The sequence below is a fragment of the Manacus candei genome, unplaced genomic scaffold (assembly GCF_025592945.1).
Source record: "Manacus candei isolate 608988 ecotype Guabito, Panama unplaced genomic scaffold, ASM2559294v1 h1tg000015l, whole genome shotgun sequence".
Lineage (NCBI taxonomy): Eukaryota > Metazoa > Chordata > Aves > Passeriformes > Pipridae > Manacus > Manacus candei.
Genome location: NW_026138063.1, coordinates 16,045,062 through 16,062,601, shown reverse-complemented (window position 1 = coordinate 16,062,601; position 17,540 = coordinate 16,045,062). Strand labels below are relative to the sequence as shown.

Below are 17,540 nucleotides of genomic sequence, written 5' to 3'. Positions count from 1 at the left end.
ATTTCTGTTAATTAGGTCTTTTGGCTGCTTGATATGCCAGAAAATTCACATTTTTCTACTCTTTTTCTCCTGCTTCTGAGTTGTTGTATTTATTCAAGATGAAAGCCAGATGTTATATTAATAAGAGAACTGACTTTCCTAAAGGGAAACATTCATCAGGGCAGAAGCAGACGCTGTAGCTTTGCTGTGAATTATTTAAATTCCTTCTTTTTTTCTTTTTCTTCTGAACAGGAAATCCAAGAAGATGTATTTGAAAGCAATAGTATTGTGACTGCAGAATAAAAGCCATTTACCCTAATCCCTTTAAAAGCTGGTAATAGGGACTAAAATGTACTGAAGTTTAAAAATGTTTAAATTTGAAGAAAAGACAAATATAAACCCAAAATATTTGGGAAAAAAGAATGTTTGGATAACTTACATAGCAAATACTTTTTAAATACAACAATGGATAATTACTATCAAATCACAGAGGCTCTTCTCCCACAGCCAGGGTTTTAGCACAAATGAACCTAAATGACACTTTATGATGAGAAAACCAACATTCTACAAAACAGCTCCTCTGATATTGTGTTGGATGGGTACACTGTGATTACTTTCATAGAGAGGGTGGGATGGGGTGACTTGGGAACAAGTCATTTGTGCAAGGATAAACTTCCCCATGGTGCTGCCCAGCAGGTTCTTGGGGGGTTTCTGACACCTGGGTTTGGCACTTGTGGAGCTGTGCTGGGTGTGACCCTTGGTCTGGTGCTGGAGGTGCCATATACTCTGTGGGTGCCTATTTTTCATCTCCTCCTCTTATTTCTCTTCACAGTGGCAGGAATGACACCTATAGGAAGAACAGCACGGAAGAAAACTGCAGTGTTTTCTCAATATGAAAATTCAATAGCCAATAAAAAACACAATTCATGGAAAAAAAGAAGACTGGTTGATGACCACAGTATTTCCCTGGGAGTGGGGGCAAGAGCAGCCTCACACATTACCCCTCCTCTTGCACCTGCTCTTATGGACATGTTGCTCACACTTACTTGTAATCTGCATTCTAACAAGCCAAACATGGCTTAGAAATCTAACTCCAGGAGTATAACTTTTCAAACAAAGACCCAAGCTTCTCACACATCCAAATTAACACTTTGACAATATTCCTACAATGTATAAACTATAATCCTTAATATTTAAATAAATAATGTATAGATCAGATATTTCTAATATCATACACTCATAGAAACAATCATAATCCTGAAACCTCACTTACCCAGTTTTGGAAAACTTGTTAAAGTGGTAATGAAATTATGTCCTTGTATAGAATGCTATATTCTTATCATTAAATATTTCCATTATGCCATTGCTGGAATATTTTTAAAATTAATATAATCTGTTGTAATAATAAGAAGAATACTAGTATGGCTATTTTACAGAATGTGTTCCAGTTGAATGAGCTAATTAGCTTTTAATAATGAGACCCAGTCAATGGATTTACAAAGCAAGCTACTGGAGCTTAATGATTTCAAATGCTATCACATTTACAAGTTAATGTAGCATAAATTATTCATGAGCATCTTATAAATAAGTGTAATAAGTTATTTCCAGGGCTAGTGCTTCCTTAAAATGAGATTCTTCTGAAAATGCCTTTAGAAACAGGGCTTTGTGTAACCACACATCTACTGTTTTCTGCTCTTTCCACATGAAGTTGTAGAAGTTTGGAAGCAGAAGGTCATTCACCAGCCCAGATTTCCTTCAGCCCATGTCTCTGCTAATCCCTGACAATCCCCATGGTTTAAGGGCAAGCAGAGGCAGCAGAGGCACTCAGTGTAATATTCAGGTTCTCTGATTCCCTCTCTTAATGGCACACAGTTATGGCTACCAAAGCTGGAGAAGCCGCCTCTCCCAGAACCAGTATTATCTTTGGTTTAACAGCAGTTTGGGCCACACAGAGTTGGAACAAGGGTCATCTACAACACAGCACTGTTATCTCACACTGTGAAAAGCCCTTGCCTTGATGACTCCTCACATCTCCCTCAGTACAGAAACAAATGCCAGGGAAACTTCCTAAAGTTAAAGGCAGAAGAGCTGCACAAAAGCATCAGCAACACCCCTCTACTTCTTCACCCAGCCCTTTCTTTCATGGGCAGGTTCTTGCTCATCCAGCAAATGGAGCTACACTCACCTGTGAAAAGTCAGCAAATTTTACAAACTCTTTCCAACCCAGGCATTGCCACTCACCGTGAAAGAATGGCAGAGTTTCGGTAGCAAAAGGTGAATCGAGCTTAAAAAAACATTTAAAAAAAAGAGGTAGGAGCTGGTTCAGGAGATATTCTACAGGTAGTTAAGAGTTTTGAGTCTAAAGGAGGGATACTAATTTAGAGGGAAGGGTCTACCAAGGGCAGCAGGAGGGAAGGGTTGGCTTGGTTGTGAGGTATTAAGGTATTTATATTCCTTTGCCTTGTTCCCCTTGCCATGCTTGGCCTGGCTCGAGGGATTCCAGCTGTCAACAGTAACACAACTCTGGCTGCAGCTGTTCAGGTTAGGGCTTCAGCTTATATCACCATGGATGCTTTTCTTCAGTGTTCAGAAGAGTTAAACTGGTTCATCAAGAACTTGCTTTGATTTGTGAGAATATATAAAAGTCAAATCTTCTGGTGCAGAATCATCTCTGTCAAACATCACTTTTTATGCAAAAAGAATCTCTCTTCCAGCAGGGATTTTTTATTTATCTTATATACAATTCATAAATCTACAAATTCTAATCCTAGTTTAAGACCAACAAACACACAGTAAGATTAAGGCAGGAATGCTTTCTCTGTTTAATTGCCTGTCTGAGTTACATCTTGGTAAAGTTCCCAATGATTTGGTTGTTTTCTTATGGATGGTACTCCAAACATTTTCTCCATTTTGTTATTTTGCTTACCAGTGGGAGATCTTATATGACTAAGAAGCATAGATACCTGTAGAACTTCAGACTTTCAGAAGAAGAATCCCCACCATTCCATTCAGCTGTCATCATTTGGGATTGTTTTGGTTTTGATTTTACTGGGTTTTTGAAGTCACAGCAAGATCTCTTCAGGCCTCAGAAGGAACTATATGGTCCTCCTCATATTTCTGATTTGAATAATTAGCTACAATTAATATTTCTGAAGAACGGAGGAAACAGTTGGTTTCACAATTGTTCATTGAAACCAGAGAGCACTGGATTTTCTCTCAAAAAAGTAACTTGGCAATATTTATTTATATTATCAAGAAATAAGATGAGGGGGAAGATAGGTGAACTATATTCCTCTTACTCACTTGTCACATGGAGAAGCTGTTCAGTACAAATTTGAATGAGCAGAAGTTCATTAGATGCATCAATCTTGAAAATTGCAACTGTTTCATTATCAAAGTTCATTTGCACAACAGACGAAGACAAGCTTGACTCAGAGGATTTCTAGCAAAGCATGTGCCATTTACTGTGAGGGTGAGCTCAGGAACTGGAGTCACTCCTCAAGAGATGTTAATTATTGCCATCAGGCTCTCCAGCTTCCTGTATCCTTTCGAGTTGCATTTCAGTCCTGCTTTCTCCATCAAGAATATAGCAATCTGGGACAGAAAGGCAGATACATAGACATAAATATCCACATGTGCATAACTTGCATAAGCACATACACCATACACACACATACACACACACACACACACAGTGTTATGGAAGTCAAAAATGTCTCCCCAAAGAGAAGGGAAATAAGAGCAAACATCATTCCACTATTAAGAAATTTATGCCGTTTTTCCAAGGGGACAGAAAGGCACACGAATCTGTGAGGTGATGCCTTCCTCTTGGGTATTTCCCTATGGTCACCTCAAAGTTCATTCACAAAGTTAAAATTCAGTTTTGCAGCAATAGCAAGAAAAGCAGATGGGTCAGATAGTCTGCAGGAGGCTAAAAGGGATGACAGTAGTTAACATTCTTCTCTATATCTGTGTTAGAGGTATGAAAAGATATTCAATGCATACTCCTCCAAAAAACCCATTATGGATATTTATTACTTCATGACCATTGTATCTGCTATCAGCTGGGCTTTTAGAGGGCACCCCTGTGAGACTCTGGTTAAAAAACAAATTGATGTGATTCACTTGCAGGTTTCAGAGAAATCATATCTTCACATAGTATGACAAGGTCCTTGATGAAGAGTGAAGGATCATTGTCAGTATTTGGGTATATCTATCAAAGTAGTTTCCATAAACCTCCCTAAGGCAGATTAAAAAAATTTACGAGATGTTAGGAAGAAAACCAATGCACATGTTTGTAGAGCCTTCTGAGCCCTGTTTTTTCTCTTCCTTTAATTAGTAATTCATTAAACATTTTAAAACCATTAAGGTTTGCCAAGCAATTCCATCAAGCTCCATCTGTCAATGAGTCTATGAGTCTTCAGCTCAGTGAAGAACAAATGAGCAATGTCAACAAGGCATTCAGTTAACAGGAACCAGGTGGGGCTTGACACTATTTTCAAGTCGTGCGTCATCGCATCGCATTCTTGAGCCTGATGTGACTTCCTCGGAGCAGTGCCAAGGTCAGGCAAATCGTTATTTACAATTAGTGACATCTTGAATATTGCACACTTAAATTTCTCTTGTCCTTGTTTCTTTTGAACTAGTCTCTGTCTTCTTTTGATTCTGACTGTAAGCTCGTTGGAACAAGGATTTCCAACTATTTACAGTCTGAAAACAGGCCGGAGATCAGCCTCCACCCATGCGCTCACCAGGAGACAAATGATGGCTTCACAGACACATGAAACAGTGCTTTCTTCTCCCCAGGGAGTGGTTTGTTGTTCTCAAGCTGTCACCCAGCGTAAGGTCACCGAAGTGAATAAGGGATTCACTCCTACAGCACAACTCAGCTCCTACCTGCTTTTCTGCTGTTCCTCAGTTGTTGGGCTTCTGCATAAATTAAACTCTCAGCAGTTCCTGCTGCCTTCTCCTCACTGCCCCGTCATGTAGAGCCCAAGTCTGCCTTCCAGCCCCTTTCCAAACCTCCCTTAGCTGCCTCAGTCTCCACTGAAACCAGCACGATCCCCTTGCACAGACAGACCCAGGACCCGAGCACAGTCTCCATCTCCCCTCTCCAGATTCAGGGCATGGCTCCATTTTGCAGATTCCTGCTGTGATATCTGTAAGATGCAATTTTCTTATGTAATCAGCCATTAAAAAACTTCACCAGCAGTACATCCATCTGATACAATCCTGCCTCAAAACCCCAATCTTGTAGCTCATCCCCTTTCAGAAACCTTTAGTGGACTGCTGCATGACATTTACCTGCCACCAGCAAAGCCAGCCATCCCCACTGCCTCGTCACTCATCACTTCCCAGCTCCAGGCAGACACATTGCAGCTTCACAGGCAGAAATCTCTGATTTTTCCCCTTTGCCTCCTTTGTTGATTTAACATCTTATAATAGATAATTTTAAGAGCCTTTTGGTCTGAAAGGCTTCCTGAGGGCCTGCACCATTACCCATTCGCTGTATTTATTCTGAAGATGCCAAACCATCACAGACAAATTAGACTCTTAATTACCACAATAGGAAAATGAGCTTTACTATTAAAAAAATGATGATGGTGTCTTGTTGGAACACAATTTAAGAAAAATGCAGAACAAGAAAACATATGAAGGGGACATAGAATCATAGAATCATAGAATCATAGAATCATAGAATCATAGAATCATAGAATCATAGAACAGTTTGGGTTGGAAGGGATCTTAAAGATTATCTAGTTCCAAATCCCTGCTATGGGCAGGGATACCTGTCACTAGACCAGGTTGCTCAGAGCTCCATCCAACTTGGCCTTGAACACTTCTCAAAATGTCTGAGTGTAATTTCCCTAATGTATCTGGTCGAAGATGGGCTGTTGATACATGTTTTCCTTATAACAAGCACTACTTAAAAAATTTCTCCTTATTATTCTTCCTAAAAGTCTTCAACAGTTTACCATTTTGTAATTATTATGTTATCTCCTGCATTTGCAGTATATTGAATCTCTCATTAGTTGCTTATACACCAGGATTTGGAGATGATTATCACTGTGTTGCTTTGAATTTATACTTTGATATGATAATTTGCTGTCTAGATATTATCAATAAGAGCTGGAGGAGGCACCCTGAACACCCTGGCTGTAATTTGATGAAGGATTTGTGGTTCAACTTGCCAGGTCTTTAAACAACAATCTGCCTATGCAGGGCCTTTGCTTAATAGCCCCCTCTGCCATTCCAATGAATTACATGTTGGTGCAGGGGAAGAAGTGATTATTACAATTCATTGCTTTTAAGTCAGAGTGTCTAAACAGTGTCTACAGCCTCTATGGGAAGGGATGGTCATAAAGGACTTGTTTACAGCCCTGAATGCCCTCTTCTCTTGGAATTTATTAAGTAGGTAAATAGCACAAATGCTAGTCAGAGTTTGTGTTTTATGTCCTGTTCTAATTCAATTGTAACTCCAGTAAAAATATTGTCAGTGACCTTTCCTAGTTCATAGTCTGTATCTGAGGGAAGAAAAGGGACCTTGTTTTTCACTATCATTTGTTCAATTATTTATTTAATAAAAGGCTAATGCCAGACAGGCTTCCCTGCTAGCTCATGTATCAGAACTATTTCTGAGCAGAGGAGTAGCACCAGTTTGCTGTTTGCCCCATCTTTGAGAAGATAGCCAAATTTATTTTCGCAGAAAACACGAGCAAAACCATTCATCTTAACAAATGCTCACCCCAGGGTGATGGTCCCTGCAGGGACCCTGTATCTCATTTTGGTTTAGGAACAGGTCATCCCTGCCAGCCCTGGCCTTGGGTGCAACCTCTGGGAGAACAGGCACCACTGCCAGCACAGCAGTCACAGGGGGAGCACTCTGGACTCAGTGCAAGTCTAGACTAAAATAATTAAAGTCCCTTGTCAACTGCACGCAAAGGATGCCACTGTCACCAAAGCCAAATTCCCATAGTTTTACAGCTCCCAAAACAGGCTGCCAGACTGCACCTGGGGCAACATTTCTATGAGCCTTCACCAACATTGGTTAAATAAATTCAGAAGCAAGATGATGACAAACATGAAAATTGGAAGTAACCATAAAATTCTGACTGTTCATATTTTCAAGACAATTCCTGTTTGTAAAAGTTCCCAGTTCCTGGACTCCTTGGCTTGACAGCTGCTTGTTTGGTTGCATAGCAACTTTCTCTCTGCCTCTGCTTGCCAGAATCAAAGGGCCACATGTTACATAAAATAATTAGAGTTTTTCTTGGCTCAGAGGAACCGAAGTTCAAGCAGGCGGGCTGGCACCTTGTTCCTTGCACTGGTCTCTGACTCCAAACACCCACCTTGACGATAAGTGGTATTTGTAGCACCGAAATCACAGACCTACCATCTGCCTTTTTTTTTAAAGTATGGTCATTCCTGTCACTGGCCATCTCCTGCTCTGAAACTAAAGAGGAAAGAGGCCCCTGTACAAGAAGATGATTATCCAGTGTGAAGTGGGAGCACCCTTGTTAGAAAATTTGTTTTTAGAAAATTTGATTAGAAGACCCAGTGCTTTCCTGTTCTTCCCCAGTGACATGTATGATGGCTATTTAACACCTCATAAGGATGCAAGACCTGACTGTGAGAGCAACCTCCTATTTTGATGCCATTCATGAAGGCGCTGGCAGTCAGCTCTGCCTCTCACAAGGTACACACCCCAGCCTTGGCTCATGGCCTGGCATGGCCACAGCTTTTGTCTACTGGGTTGGCTTTAGGACAAGGCCAGCTGCACTTTAGCACAAGGCTGAAGCACAGTAAGCTCTCAGGGTGCCCCCTTGCAGGGCTGTGATCTGGGAGGCTGGTGAGGGAACTCTGTTTTGATGGTCTTTCATGCATTTCCACATACCTGTGCATTTCCTTCTGGGGGTGTACCCCAACAGTGAACATGGCTTTTCTGGAACAGAGATCCAAGTTGTGCCCCTCATCACTGCTCTGTTTTATGCTTTGTCCACAAAATCAGTAAGGGTAGGCAATTACCCCAAATTCTTCCCAGCTGCCACAAGCATAACCATCTTTAGGAGCAGTCCAACTTTCAACAGAAGAAAAAAAACAAAAATCACTCTAAAAAGAGACCTTTTTTCCAGGATCTTTAGGGTAAAAACCTGCACAAGCTTAAAATGACAAATGGCTGCCTTTGATGGAAATATACCAAGGACCCAACCCTGCTGTCCTATATTCCTGCTGTTTTTGGGAAATGGGTCCATGGATTTAATACAGTCATAGTGTCACTTAATTGACGCTGAAACTTCCTCTTTTTTTTTTTTTTTTTTTTTGCACCTCATAGTTTGCAGAGTACAATGTCAGCAGAAAAGAAATCACAGTGAGTGGTCACTCCATCCCTGTGCAGTAACTCTGGATCACATGGGCAATCCAGCATGGTCCTTGCTTTGCTTTTGGGCCAAGCAATCCATCACCAGTGCTGGTGCTTGCTGCCAAGAAACAGAAAAAGGCTCTGCCCTAGCAAGGAAACCTAAGAGCTCACATCAGCCACGGTCAATCCCCACTGCTTTGTGGGGGGTTAGCTGGCAAACACAGCCTCCTCAGCTTGTGGACATGAGCAACACATAAAAACCTCAGTGGTTCAGGGAAAGCTGAACAGTGGATCAGCCAAAGTGCCCAGCACGCAGATTCTGAGCATCCCGTCGCTCCCTAACAGCTGAGACACAATTGTCTCCTTTGTTCCCCTTTCCAAAACCCCACACTCCCCAGTTCTTCTCTCTCAGTACAAACTGGTTGCTCAGATGTAACCCACGGGAGGGGAATCAGCCCTATCTTACACCTACCTCTATCCTCTGATGCAGGTCCTGCACCAGCTTCAGAGGAGTCACAATTAATTTACATTGCATTAAATGAAAGGAGAAAATCTGACTGTTTTCATCATCCATCCCTTTCCAAGCACATAAAAAGCAGCTTGCCTTGCTAGAAATATGTTGAAATCCCAGGTTTAAAAGCCCCAGAAACTTCCAAAAATGAGCCCAGTGCTGGATTTGATTTGAAATGTGCAATAAAGAAAAGAAGGACAAAAGCTCATATCTTTCTTTTTAGTCTCTATAGAACACTAAAATGCATGTTTTTGAAGACTCTTTTTGCATTAGTTTCATCTTAATTTTTTTGCTTTTTTTTGACAAGAAAGAGGTGTAGAAACTGTACAAAACCACAACCATCAGGGACAACATCCTCATGCAAGGACTGCTTACAAACAGCATCCTCACTATTTTCCTTATTGATGACGGAACAGAAAACACACTAGAAAATTGCACTGTCAATTGCACTTATATCTACTTGCTTTGAAAGAACATATGAAAAACTCTGTTAGATTTTTACTGTAGACAGACTAAAAAAATCAAATCATTAATCTATTATCTCTCATCAAATTGCAAGAGAATTCAATGAGACCATTTTATCATAATTAATTCAAATATATATCGCTCAGAAATCCACTGCACCAGGATTTTTATACATACATACACGCACAAGTACAGAGGAGATCAGCATTAGTCAAAGGCACAGGTTCTGCAGACAGGAGCAGGTGCCTGGTCAGTGGCCAAAGCCTTCTGACAAGCCCTGCTGCCACTGCTAATATATAAAGAATTAATCTCCTTCATAAACATCCTAAATTCATAGTGTAAAGTGTCTGATGGGAAGACCAAACCTTACCAACACACTGCCTGTTGTTAGCACGACCACACACAGATGTTCCAGGTTGGTTTCCTTTCCCTGGGTGTCAGTTCCGTTCACTAAGGGCTGAGGGCTCTTTAGTATTTCTTGAAAAAAGATCAGCTGCAGTATAGCAACATTGAAAAAAAAAAAAAAAGAAAAAAATTATAAACATTGTTAATATAGGCATGATTATAAACATTGCTAATGTAGGCATAATATGCATGCTAGGTACTTTGTCAACAAAGTTGCATTAAGAAAATTAATATTACTGCCCAGCTAAGAGGAGGGAGAATCATATGCCATCCCACACCCTCCTAACATCTCATCTGTCCCCATTTTATTCCAAAATTAAGTACTCCAGTTGGAAAGCAAAGCTCCAAGAAGCAGCATCCAGAGTTACCCCACGGCCTTCTGAGAAGGACATTCCAGCTGAAGCCGGGAAACCAGAGCCAAGATCTGGCAAACATGGAAGGGAAAAAGGGTTTTTCACCTAAATCCAAAATAAGGAGTTCCAGCAGTTTCATGCTGGGTTATGGTTTTATGCCCACCCAGCGAGGACAGGCAGCTCAGCCCTCTGGCACGTGGGGATGTGACCATCCGAAAAAGCAAATCTAGCTGTAACCTCCTGCCATACCACCACAGGCACAGGGAACCAGCTGCCCCTGCCTCCAACCCCCTCCCCAGGGTCTCTCAGGATCATGTTTTGAAGCGAGTGACATGTTTTGGTGTTTTGTTAATTCTGCATTCTTTCCATTCTGCATTACTATGAGCAGTCACGAGCTGCTTTCAGGTTTTGTATTTCAATTTAGCACATAATTGAAGGCTTTACACATTAATGTTTAAGTACACCCAGGTCACCTCCGTTCAGCTGGGGAGAGGGAGGACTCCAGCCCCTTCTCTTCTCAGCATTAAAAGGGAGAAGTCACATGATGGGAGGCTGATTGCCTCTGCCCCTAGAAATACCCAGGGGCGTGTAGACATTTGAAAGGACAATTGTTCTCTTAATCTTTTCTGCTGCCATTTCCCCTTACAGGCCACAACAAATTCCAGTGAAAAAAGTACTCTCAAGCTCCCCTATCTCATAAACATGTCTTCAACCCTGTAAAGATTAAATTTGAAGAGGGTAAAGGCAGACAGGTCACCTACTCACAGCAGGATCAAACCTCCACCTGGAGAAGCCCAGCTGTATCTGGACCTAGAACAACAACTGATGTGCCATTTGTTACCTTCTCAACTCCTGTAATGTATCTTTCTAAACAATGTCTGCAGACCGAGGCAGATATTTGTGCAGGGCATCAGTAATATGTAAGTTATGTGCATGCATGTCAAGCTAAATACATGTGCTAATTAACAAATATTGTTCTTAGATAGAAATAGGTATCTAAACATTTTTTAAAGTTTTAGTGCTTCCTGCCCCTGACATAAACCTATTCAAGCCAGGTCCACTTTTACATTATATTTTTGGCTGGTATTCAAACACCTCCACCATCAATATGGTCTCTTTGCCAGCCAAATCTTGACTGCTTCATTCGTTACCTGCCTTTGGCTCTTACAAATAGGAGCAGGGCTTACAGAGACAGCAGGAGCCTTCACACAAAGCCCTCCAACATTCCTTGAGTGCTATAATACCATGAATTCACCAAACACGTCTGTAATCAACGTGTCTGCCATTCACTGGCAAAATAAATTGAGCTAAAGTTGTCCAAATAGCTTTAGGTTTGACATTTCTGAACTTTGGAGTGCTCAGTTTTTGAAAGTCAACGTAAAAAAACTTGAAGGACAAGAATATTTGTCACCAAGGGGAGGTTTTTGGGAAGAATCCCCAACACCTATGTTATTCTATGGTTATTTTCACATCTATTTCTACAACTCAAAGTAGGAGGAGTTGCAACAAATGTTTCACTGAAGCAAATCATACTCAAGACCACTAAATTAACTTCCATAAGTTTTGGTCCAAGTTGATGTAGTTTGGAGTGGAATTTTTAAAAAATAAAAATGCCAGAGCCAATATACAGCTCTGAGTAGACAGAGGGCCTATCATATTCTTATTTTATGCTTCTGTTGCCAGAGGGAGCCTTTTATCATAACTGTGCTGGCGTTATTGCATTCATTAAAGAAGAAAAAAAGAGGGAAATTATATTTCTCAGCTGATGTTTCCTTTCTGACGAGCGGTCCTGCACACCATGGGAGTTTGGAGTCAGGTTTGTGACTCCCTATTACCAACAACAAACACAGGTACCTAAGAAACTCATCCCAAAGGCACTACTTGAGTCCTGGTCCTAACTGATGGAAATAATGAATATGTGATGTACTGGTAAATCTTGTCTGTGGTGCAGGAAATCTGCCTAAAATTTTTCAGGAGTCCCCATACAGTGAAATATCTTGGCAATAAATTATTTCAAGTCATAGAAACAAGACAAAGCAACGAAGATGCTGTAACTGAACTGTAGAGAAGAAATTAGTTTCAAAAAAAATATTAATTTCATATAAATATATATGCATAATGCACATAAAAAATACATATAAAATATATATTTGTATAAAATTGCATTACAGAGTATGCCAAGCACACAGGTTTATGTGTAGAGTACAAATGCTACACAACTAAAAAAATGTTGCACAGTGGTTTGTTGCTTTTAACAAGTTTGTTCTTAAAAACACAGTTTATAACCTTGAATATCCACATTTTGAACTAGAATGTTTATAGAAGGTTTTTTATATGGTAGTTTTCTCACTTGTAAAACTGTTTGTTTGTTTGACATACCTAAGAAAAAATATTTTCTTCAATTACAGTCAAGAATGGGTATTTTTTCACTAATTGGCAAGAGCTGTTAATCTGGAATATATTAATTTAATTGGTTTGGCAATTGTTTGTGAGTTTGCACTCTGACAGAAATATGTATTTTGCATAGCACTATAAATACAAAACCTCTGTCAACCTGGCTGACAAAAGTATTCTCTCTGTTTTAAATTGCAGCATTTGCATTAAAGTGGGTAAGCCTGATAAAAACAAGCCATGAAGGGATAAAACTGCCTTGAAAAGGAAATATGGCATTCACTTAAGCAATTCCTTTGTCTCTAAAATACTCTGTGTCATTTGGCCAGATTGGGTTGCTGGGTGTGTACAGCACAGTTTGACAACCAGAGAGGTACAGAAGGAAATGTCCTGATACTCACTGTCACAGAAGTACTGGCAGGCCATGTATCTTAAACAAACAAATAAATTTGTAGTGAAATCTAAACGAGGTTTATTCAGGGGGATTTAGATATCTGACAAAATAGTATTATATTGTCAATACAGGCCCTAACCCTTCTGTTGGGGCTTCCTGTTATGCCAAGTGTGATGTTTGGGATATGAACTCCAGTGTGAGAGGGTGGAAACTTTCCACTCCTTTCTTAGCTCTGCCTTGGGCTTCGCAAATCATTGAGACAAGGCAGGTTTGCCATCAGTGACAGCCCACTACTTGTGAGTGAAGAAAACCCTCCCTTTCTCTAGTAATTAGCAAGGGGCACAACATCTCACCTGAGCCACCTGGGGCTCTGGGGGCAGCTGCTCAGCCCCCCCCTCAGCGTTCAGGGGACTGACAACCATGGGAGGTAGCACTGTACAGCCCAGTGACTCCTTCCCTGCTGCTGCCTACTCCAGCACAAGCATTTGCTATGCAGCTCTATTAACTACAAATTGAAGGCATCCACATATTCAGGATAGCTGCAACATTTTCCCCAGGAATGTGGGAGATATTTGACATTACCAACTTCAAAGAGGGGGAGAGGGAGAGAAGGAATTTAATTCTGCTTGTGTATGAGGTAATGTCAATTCCTTGCAGTCAGGAGACTGGGGCTTAATTGATATCATATGGCTAACAAATGTATTCCAAAACCAGCCTCATTTGATTGCTTTTTAATAACTAATAACTCTCAGTGGGAGTCCAAAATATGTATGCATAAAAAAGCGGGCTGGAGCTGCCTTTGCTGTCTGCCAAGATCACTGTTACTGAAGCAAATTTGTACCTTTTGCAGTCCTGGAATAGATACCAGCAGTGGCTGGACACGTACACTCTGCCTGCCCCAGCCGGGAAGCGTCTGGAAGAGCTGCAGTGAGGCTGGAGGGTCCCTGCTGGCGGCAGTGGTTGTCCGTCCTCGCTGGGGTTTGTGTTGAGCCGTGGCTGGAGGGAGGATTGAATCAATCCAAGTGTTCTCCTGTACCTGCTCCACATGAGTGCACCTGCCCACGTTGATAAAGGGACACCAGGCAATAATTCTGTCATGAATCATTTTTCTCGTGCAGTTCATTGCCTTCCTGAGCTGTGGATCTCAAAGCAAGGAACCGTCCTCCGTGATGGGGCAGGACACTCATCAAGGGTTGGGCTCCTCACTCCCCTTTGGTGGCCCCATGTCACCCTCCCTTGATGCTCAGAGCTTCCCCACTCACTCCCCATGGCCAGCAGGGCACTGGCTGTGGTGAGCAAAGGTACCAGCAGTGCCCCTTGGCTCAGCAACAGCACAGCTGCCTTTAAGTGGACCTGGTTTTATCTTTAATTTTTTGATTTTGATTTTGACTTTTTTGGGGTTTAGATTTTTTTTTGGGGGGGTGGGGGTTGTCCAGTGCACCAAATCTTGAAAAAATGCTGATCCTGTCTGTTTTTCATTCTGCCCCTGGTCAAAGACTCTTCTTGCTGTGGTTGCTTCTGGGTTAGTGTCAAAAGGAATTCAGATGGCTCGTGTCTATAACCAGTCCTAAAACTGGGCAAATTATACTTGGGATAATTGGAATGTATTTGATTTTTATTGCTTAACAAGAGGATGCAGGAACAGGCTTAATTCAAATGAGTTTACGGGAAGGGTATCAAAGTGCATACACTGAAAGCAATTAATGAGGGACCTCTCCTGGGATTATTTGAAAGACTATTAGGAAGATAGCAAATTATGAAAAATCATGATGCAGGGCAGAAAGAGGAAAACAATACCCAGGCTGGATAATTAATGATAAAACCAAAATTATATTCTATTTGGGAAGAAAATAAACACATTGAAAGGGTCCAGAGGTGCTTCTGTAAATAGAGACTGATGACTGGAGTGCTACCACTGTTTCTGTGAAGCACAGGCAATGTTTCCAAATCAGTAGAAAAATTATGAGATTTAAAAATTATTCCTCAGAAAAGCAGAGGTGAAATGCTAAAAATTACTATTTTTTGTTGCAAAAGGGAAAAAAGATTACTGAAGTGTCTGTTACCTTGCTATTCCCCCATTTCCAAACCAGCAGAGGTAACAGCCACATCAGAACATGTCTGTCCTTCTCCCCATTTCCTACAGAGAGAGAATGGGACCAATTTATAAACGTCATTCCTTCAAGCAATGTCAGGAAAGGTTGTGGACTGTTATGATTAAAAGAAGTGGTGACTTCATTTTACACATGTTGATTTTACTTCACCTCTATAAAGCTGCAATTGATTAGATTTTCATCAGGACTCACACTAAATTGCATAATACTAACACATTTATGGGAAGATCTTTCCTTTGGCTTTCCACTTTTCCTGTTTCTCCTTGTCCATCATAGCTCAAAATTATGATATTTTTCATTTTGGAGTATTAGATAATCAAAAAGCACAGTTATTTTATAAACATCCATTAAAAAAACCAAAACAAAACCACCCAAACAATGGAAAGGAACACTTACTGTAATGGAATATTAGCATGTTATTCTGAAAATGGGTACTTTAGATTTCAACTGCAGTAAATACAATTCATCAAAGCTCACAGCTCTTAAAAACAAGAGTGGCATTATTCAAGTTAATGATGAAGCAACATGGTTGGCAATTGCAGCAGATGATTTTGGGCTGCTTCTAGGTAAGATCTGCTATACCTTTATACAGTATCAATAGACTTACAAAACCAATAAAAAACCCACCCAAACCAAAACCAAAACCAAATAAACCAATGTTGGTTTCCTGTTACAGGACTGGTGCTGCTGTAGGAAAGAATGATAAGAAATGGGGTTGATCTTCAGGTTTCAGTCTTACTGAAGACTGCAGATGCTCAGCACTACATGTGACTAGTTCCTTGTACTGTTTAAAACACAGATCTCCTAGCCTCCTCTCTTCGATACAAGTGAGTTGTTTAACCTCTATCATTTTATTCTTTGTCTCTGGGGCATAATAATATTAGTAATAGGAATAGTTTACAGCCTTGTGGGTACCTAAAGAGTCAATTATTAGGGTTTATTTAATTAGAGGTTGTGTCCTGCCCTCTTTGTTGTTACCTTTCATCCCAAACGGTGCAGCAGATCTTGGCAATTTTGTTTTTTTCCCCTGTCCTTTCTCTGCACTTTCTTAACAACACCACTAATGCTGCAGACCCAGATCCTACCCTTGGAAAACTAAGGTAGTTTATTAAACAGCTCCTTGCTCCAGCTTATGGAGCTGCTGCATTAGTTGTCACCGCGGGCAGGTAAAGCCACCTTTACCTTTAGTAAAAGCCACACGTGGCTCCAGGTGCTGATCATAGGGATCAAAGTCAGATCCACGGGGAGTTCTCTAGCCACAGCCCTCTCCTCAGTGAGACACGGTAAGTGTATGGATGTAGCACCATCACAATCACTTAATTCTTTCCATTTCACAACAAGATGATATAACAATTCTCGTGACTGAAAACGCAAAGGCACTCATAAAAAAGTCTGTTGAGTTTTATGCCTCATAAATGTAAACTGCAGTGCACTTTAAGTTTGCTGTGAAAACACACCTCTTAAAATCTGAGTTTGTAGGACACAGAACAAATAGGATTTTAGAACAAAAGTCTGGTTTCTATTATCTTGAGAATTCTACTAATGTTAATTAATTATTCTCGTTTGCCTTTGTTTTCAAGTCTTTTCAAGCAATATATTTCTGAAGATCTGCTGTTTTACTGCTCTTCTTTGATGAATATTTTATCACATACTAATCAACATCTTGTAAGGCAATTGTACGGTTTACAACAGTTACACAATGAAACATAAAGCAAGTAGGAGAAGCAAAGGCAGAATGCAACGTTATTGAACCTTTAAACTTTCAGAAAAGCTGGAGTGACATCATATTAATTTATCCTAAAGCAGGCAGCATGTTGCTATATTGCTCCTGCCTGCCACTTCCTTGAGTGGCAAGATTTGGCTGCTTGTGTTTGATCATACTTTTGGAAACATGGGCAAGGAGAGTGGTGGTGCCAGCAAGGCCACAGCCCTGGCTGAGCTGGAACACAGAGCTCTGGCTGTGCAGACCCCAGCACGTGCCTGTGCCTCTCTGAGGTGGGCCAGTGGCCTTGATGGCACTGCAACCTTCTACCTGCCTGACAGTAGATTTTATTTATGTCTGTGATGAAGAGCTATTTGAAAACCCCATGGTGGGTTTCTGGTGTGAGTGTAAGGCCATTGCCCCTCAGTGGCTTTGCTGGGTGCTGTTCACCAGCTCCGTGCCCAGACACCCTCCCGTTGCTGGGCAAAAGCATTTTCAACAGACATGATTTATTTACAGGCTGACAAAATGTAGGCCTTAGGGCTGAATATTAATGTAATAACCCTAACTGTAATAAACCAGCTGCTTCTCAGAAGTGCTAATCTCCCACAGCTTTCAATGGCCCTAATTTTTTCCCCCCATATTCTTCACTGTCCTAAAAATTAGAGTGCTTTCATTTCCTTCTCTAAATAGACCTGTGCCAAGCAGATTTTTTTACTATTTTACAGTTTTCAGGATTGATTCCTGTGTTTTGCTAAAGTCAGAGGCTTGTAAACTGTTTGGGAGACTATGTTGAAATTTTTGTGCTTTGGGGTTTTTTTAAATATTCATAAGAACAGCACTATATGCAGCACTCCCCTGAACAGTACA

The 17,540-nt window shown here is 40.8% G+C and overlaps 1 long non-coding RNA gene across 1 annotated transcript; it reads right to left on the bottom strand.

Moving 5' to 3' along the window:
* Positions 1-805: 805 nt before the first annotated feature.
* LOC127468631 (uncharacterized) lies at positions 806-3,292 on the bottom strand. The gene is made up of 3 exons (XR_007903623.1): positions 3,283-3,292; positions 2,165-2,263; positions 806-826 (listed from the first exon to the last, which is right to left on the bottom strand). It is a non-coding gene; the product is annotated as an uncharacterized LOC127468631 (long non-coding RNA).
* Between the last annotated feature and the right edge of the window lie 14,248 nt (positions 3,293-17,540).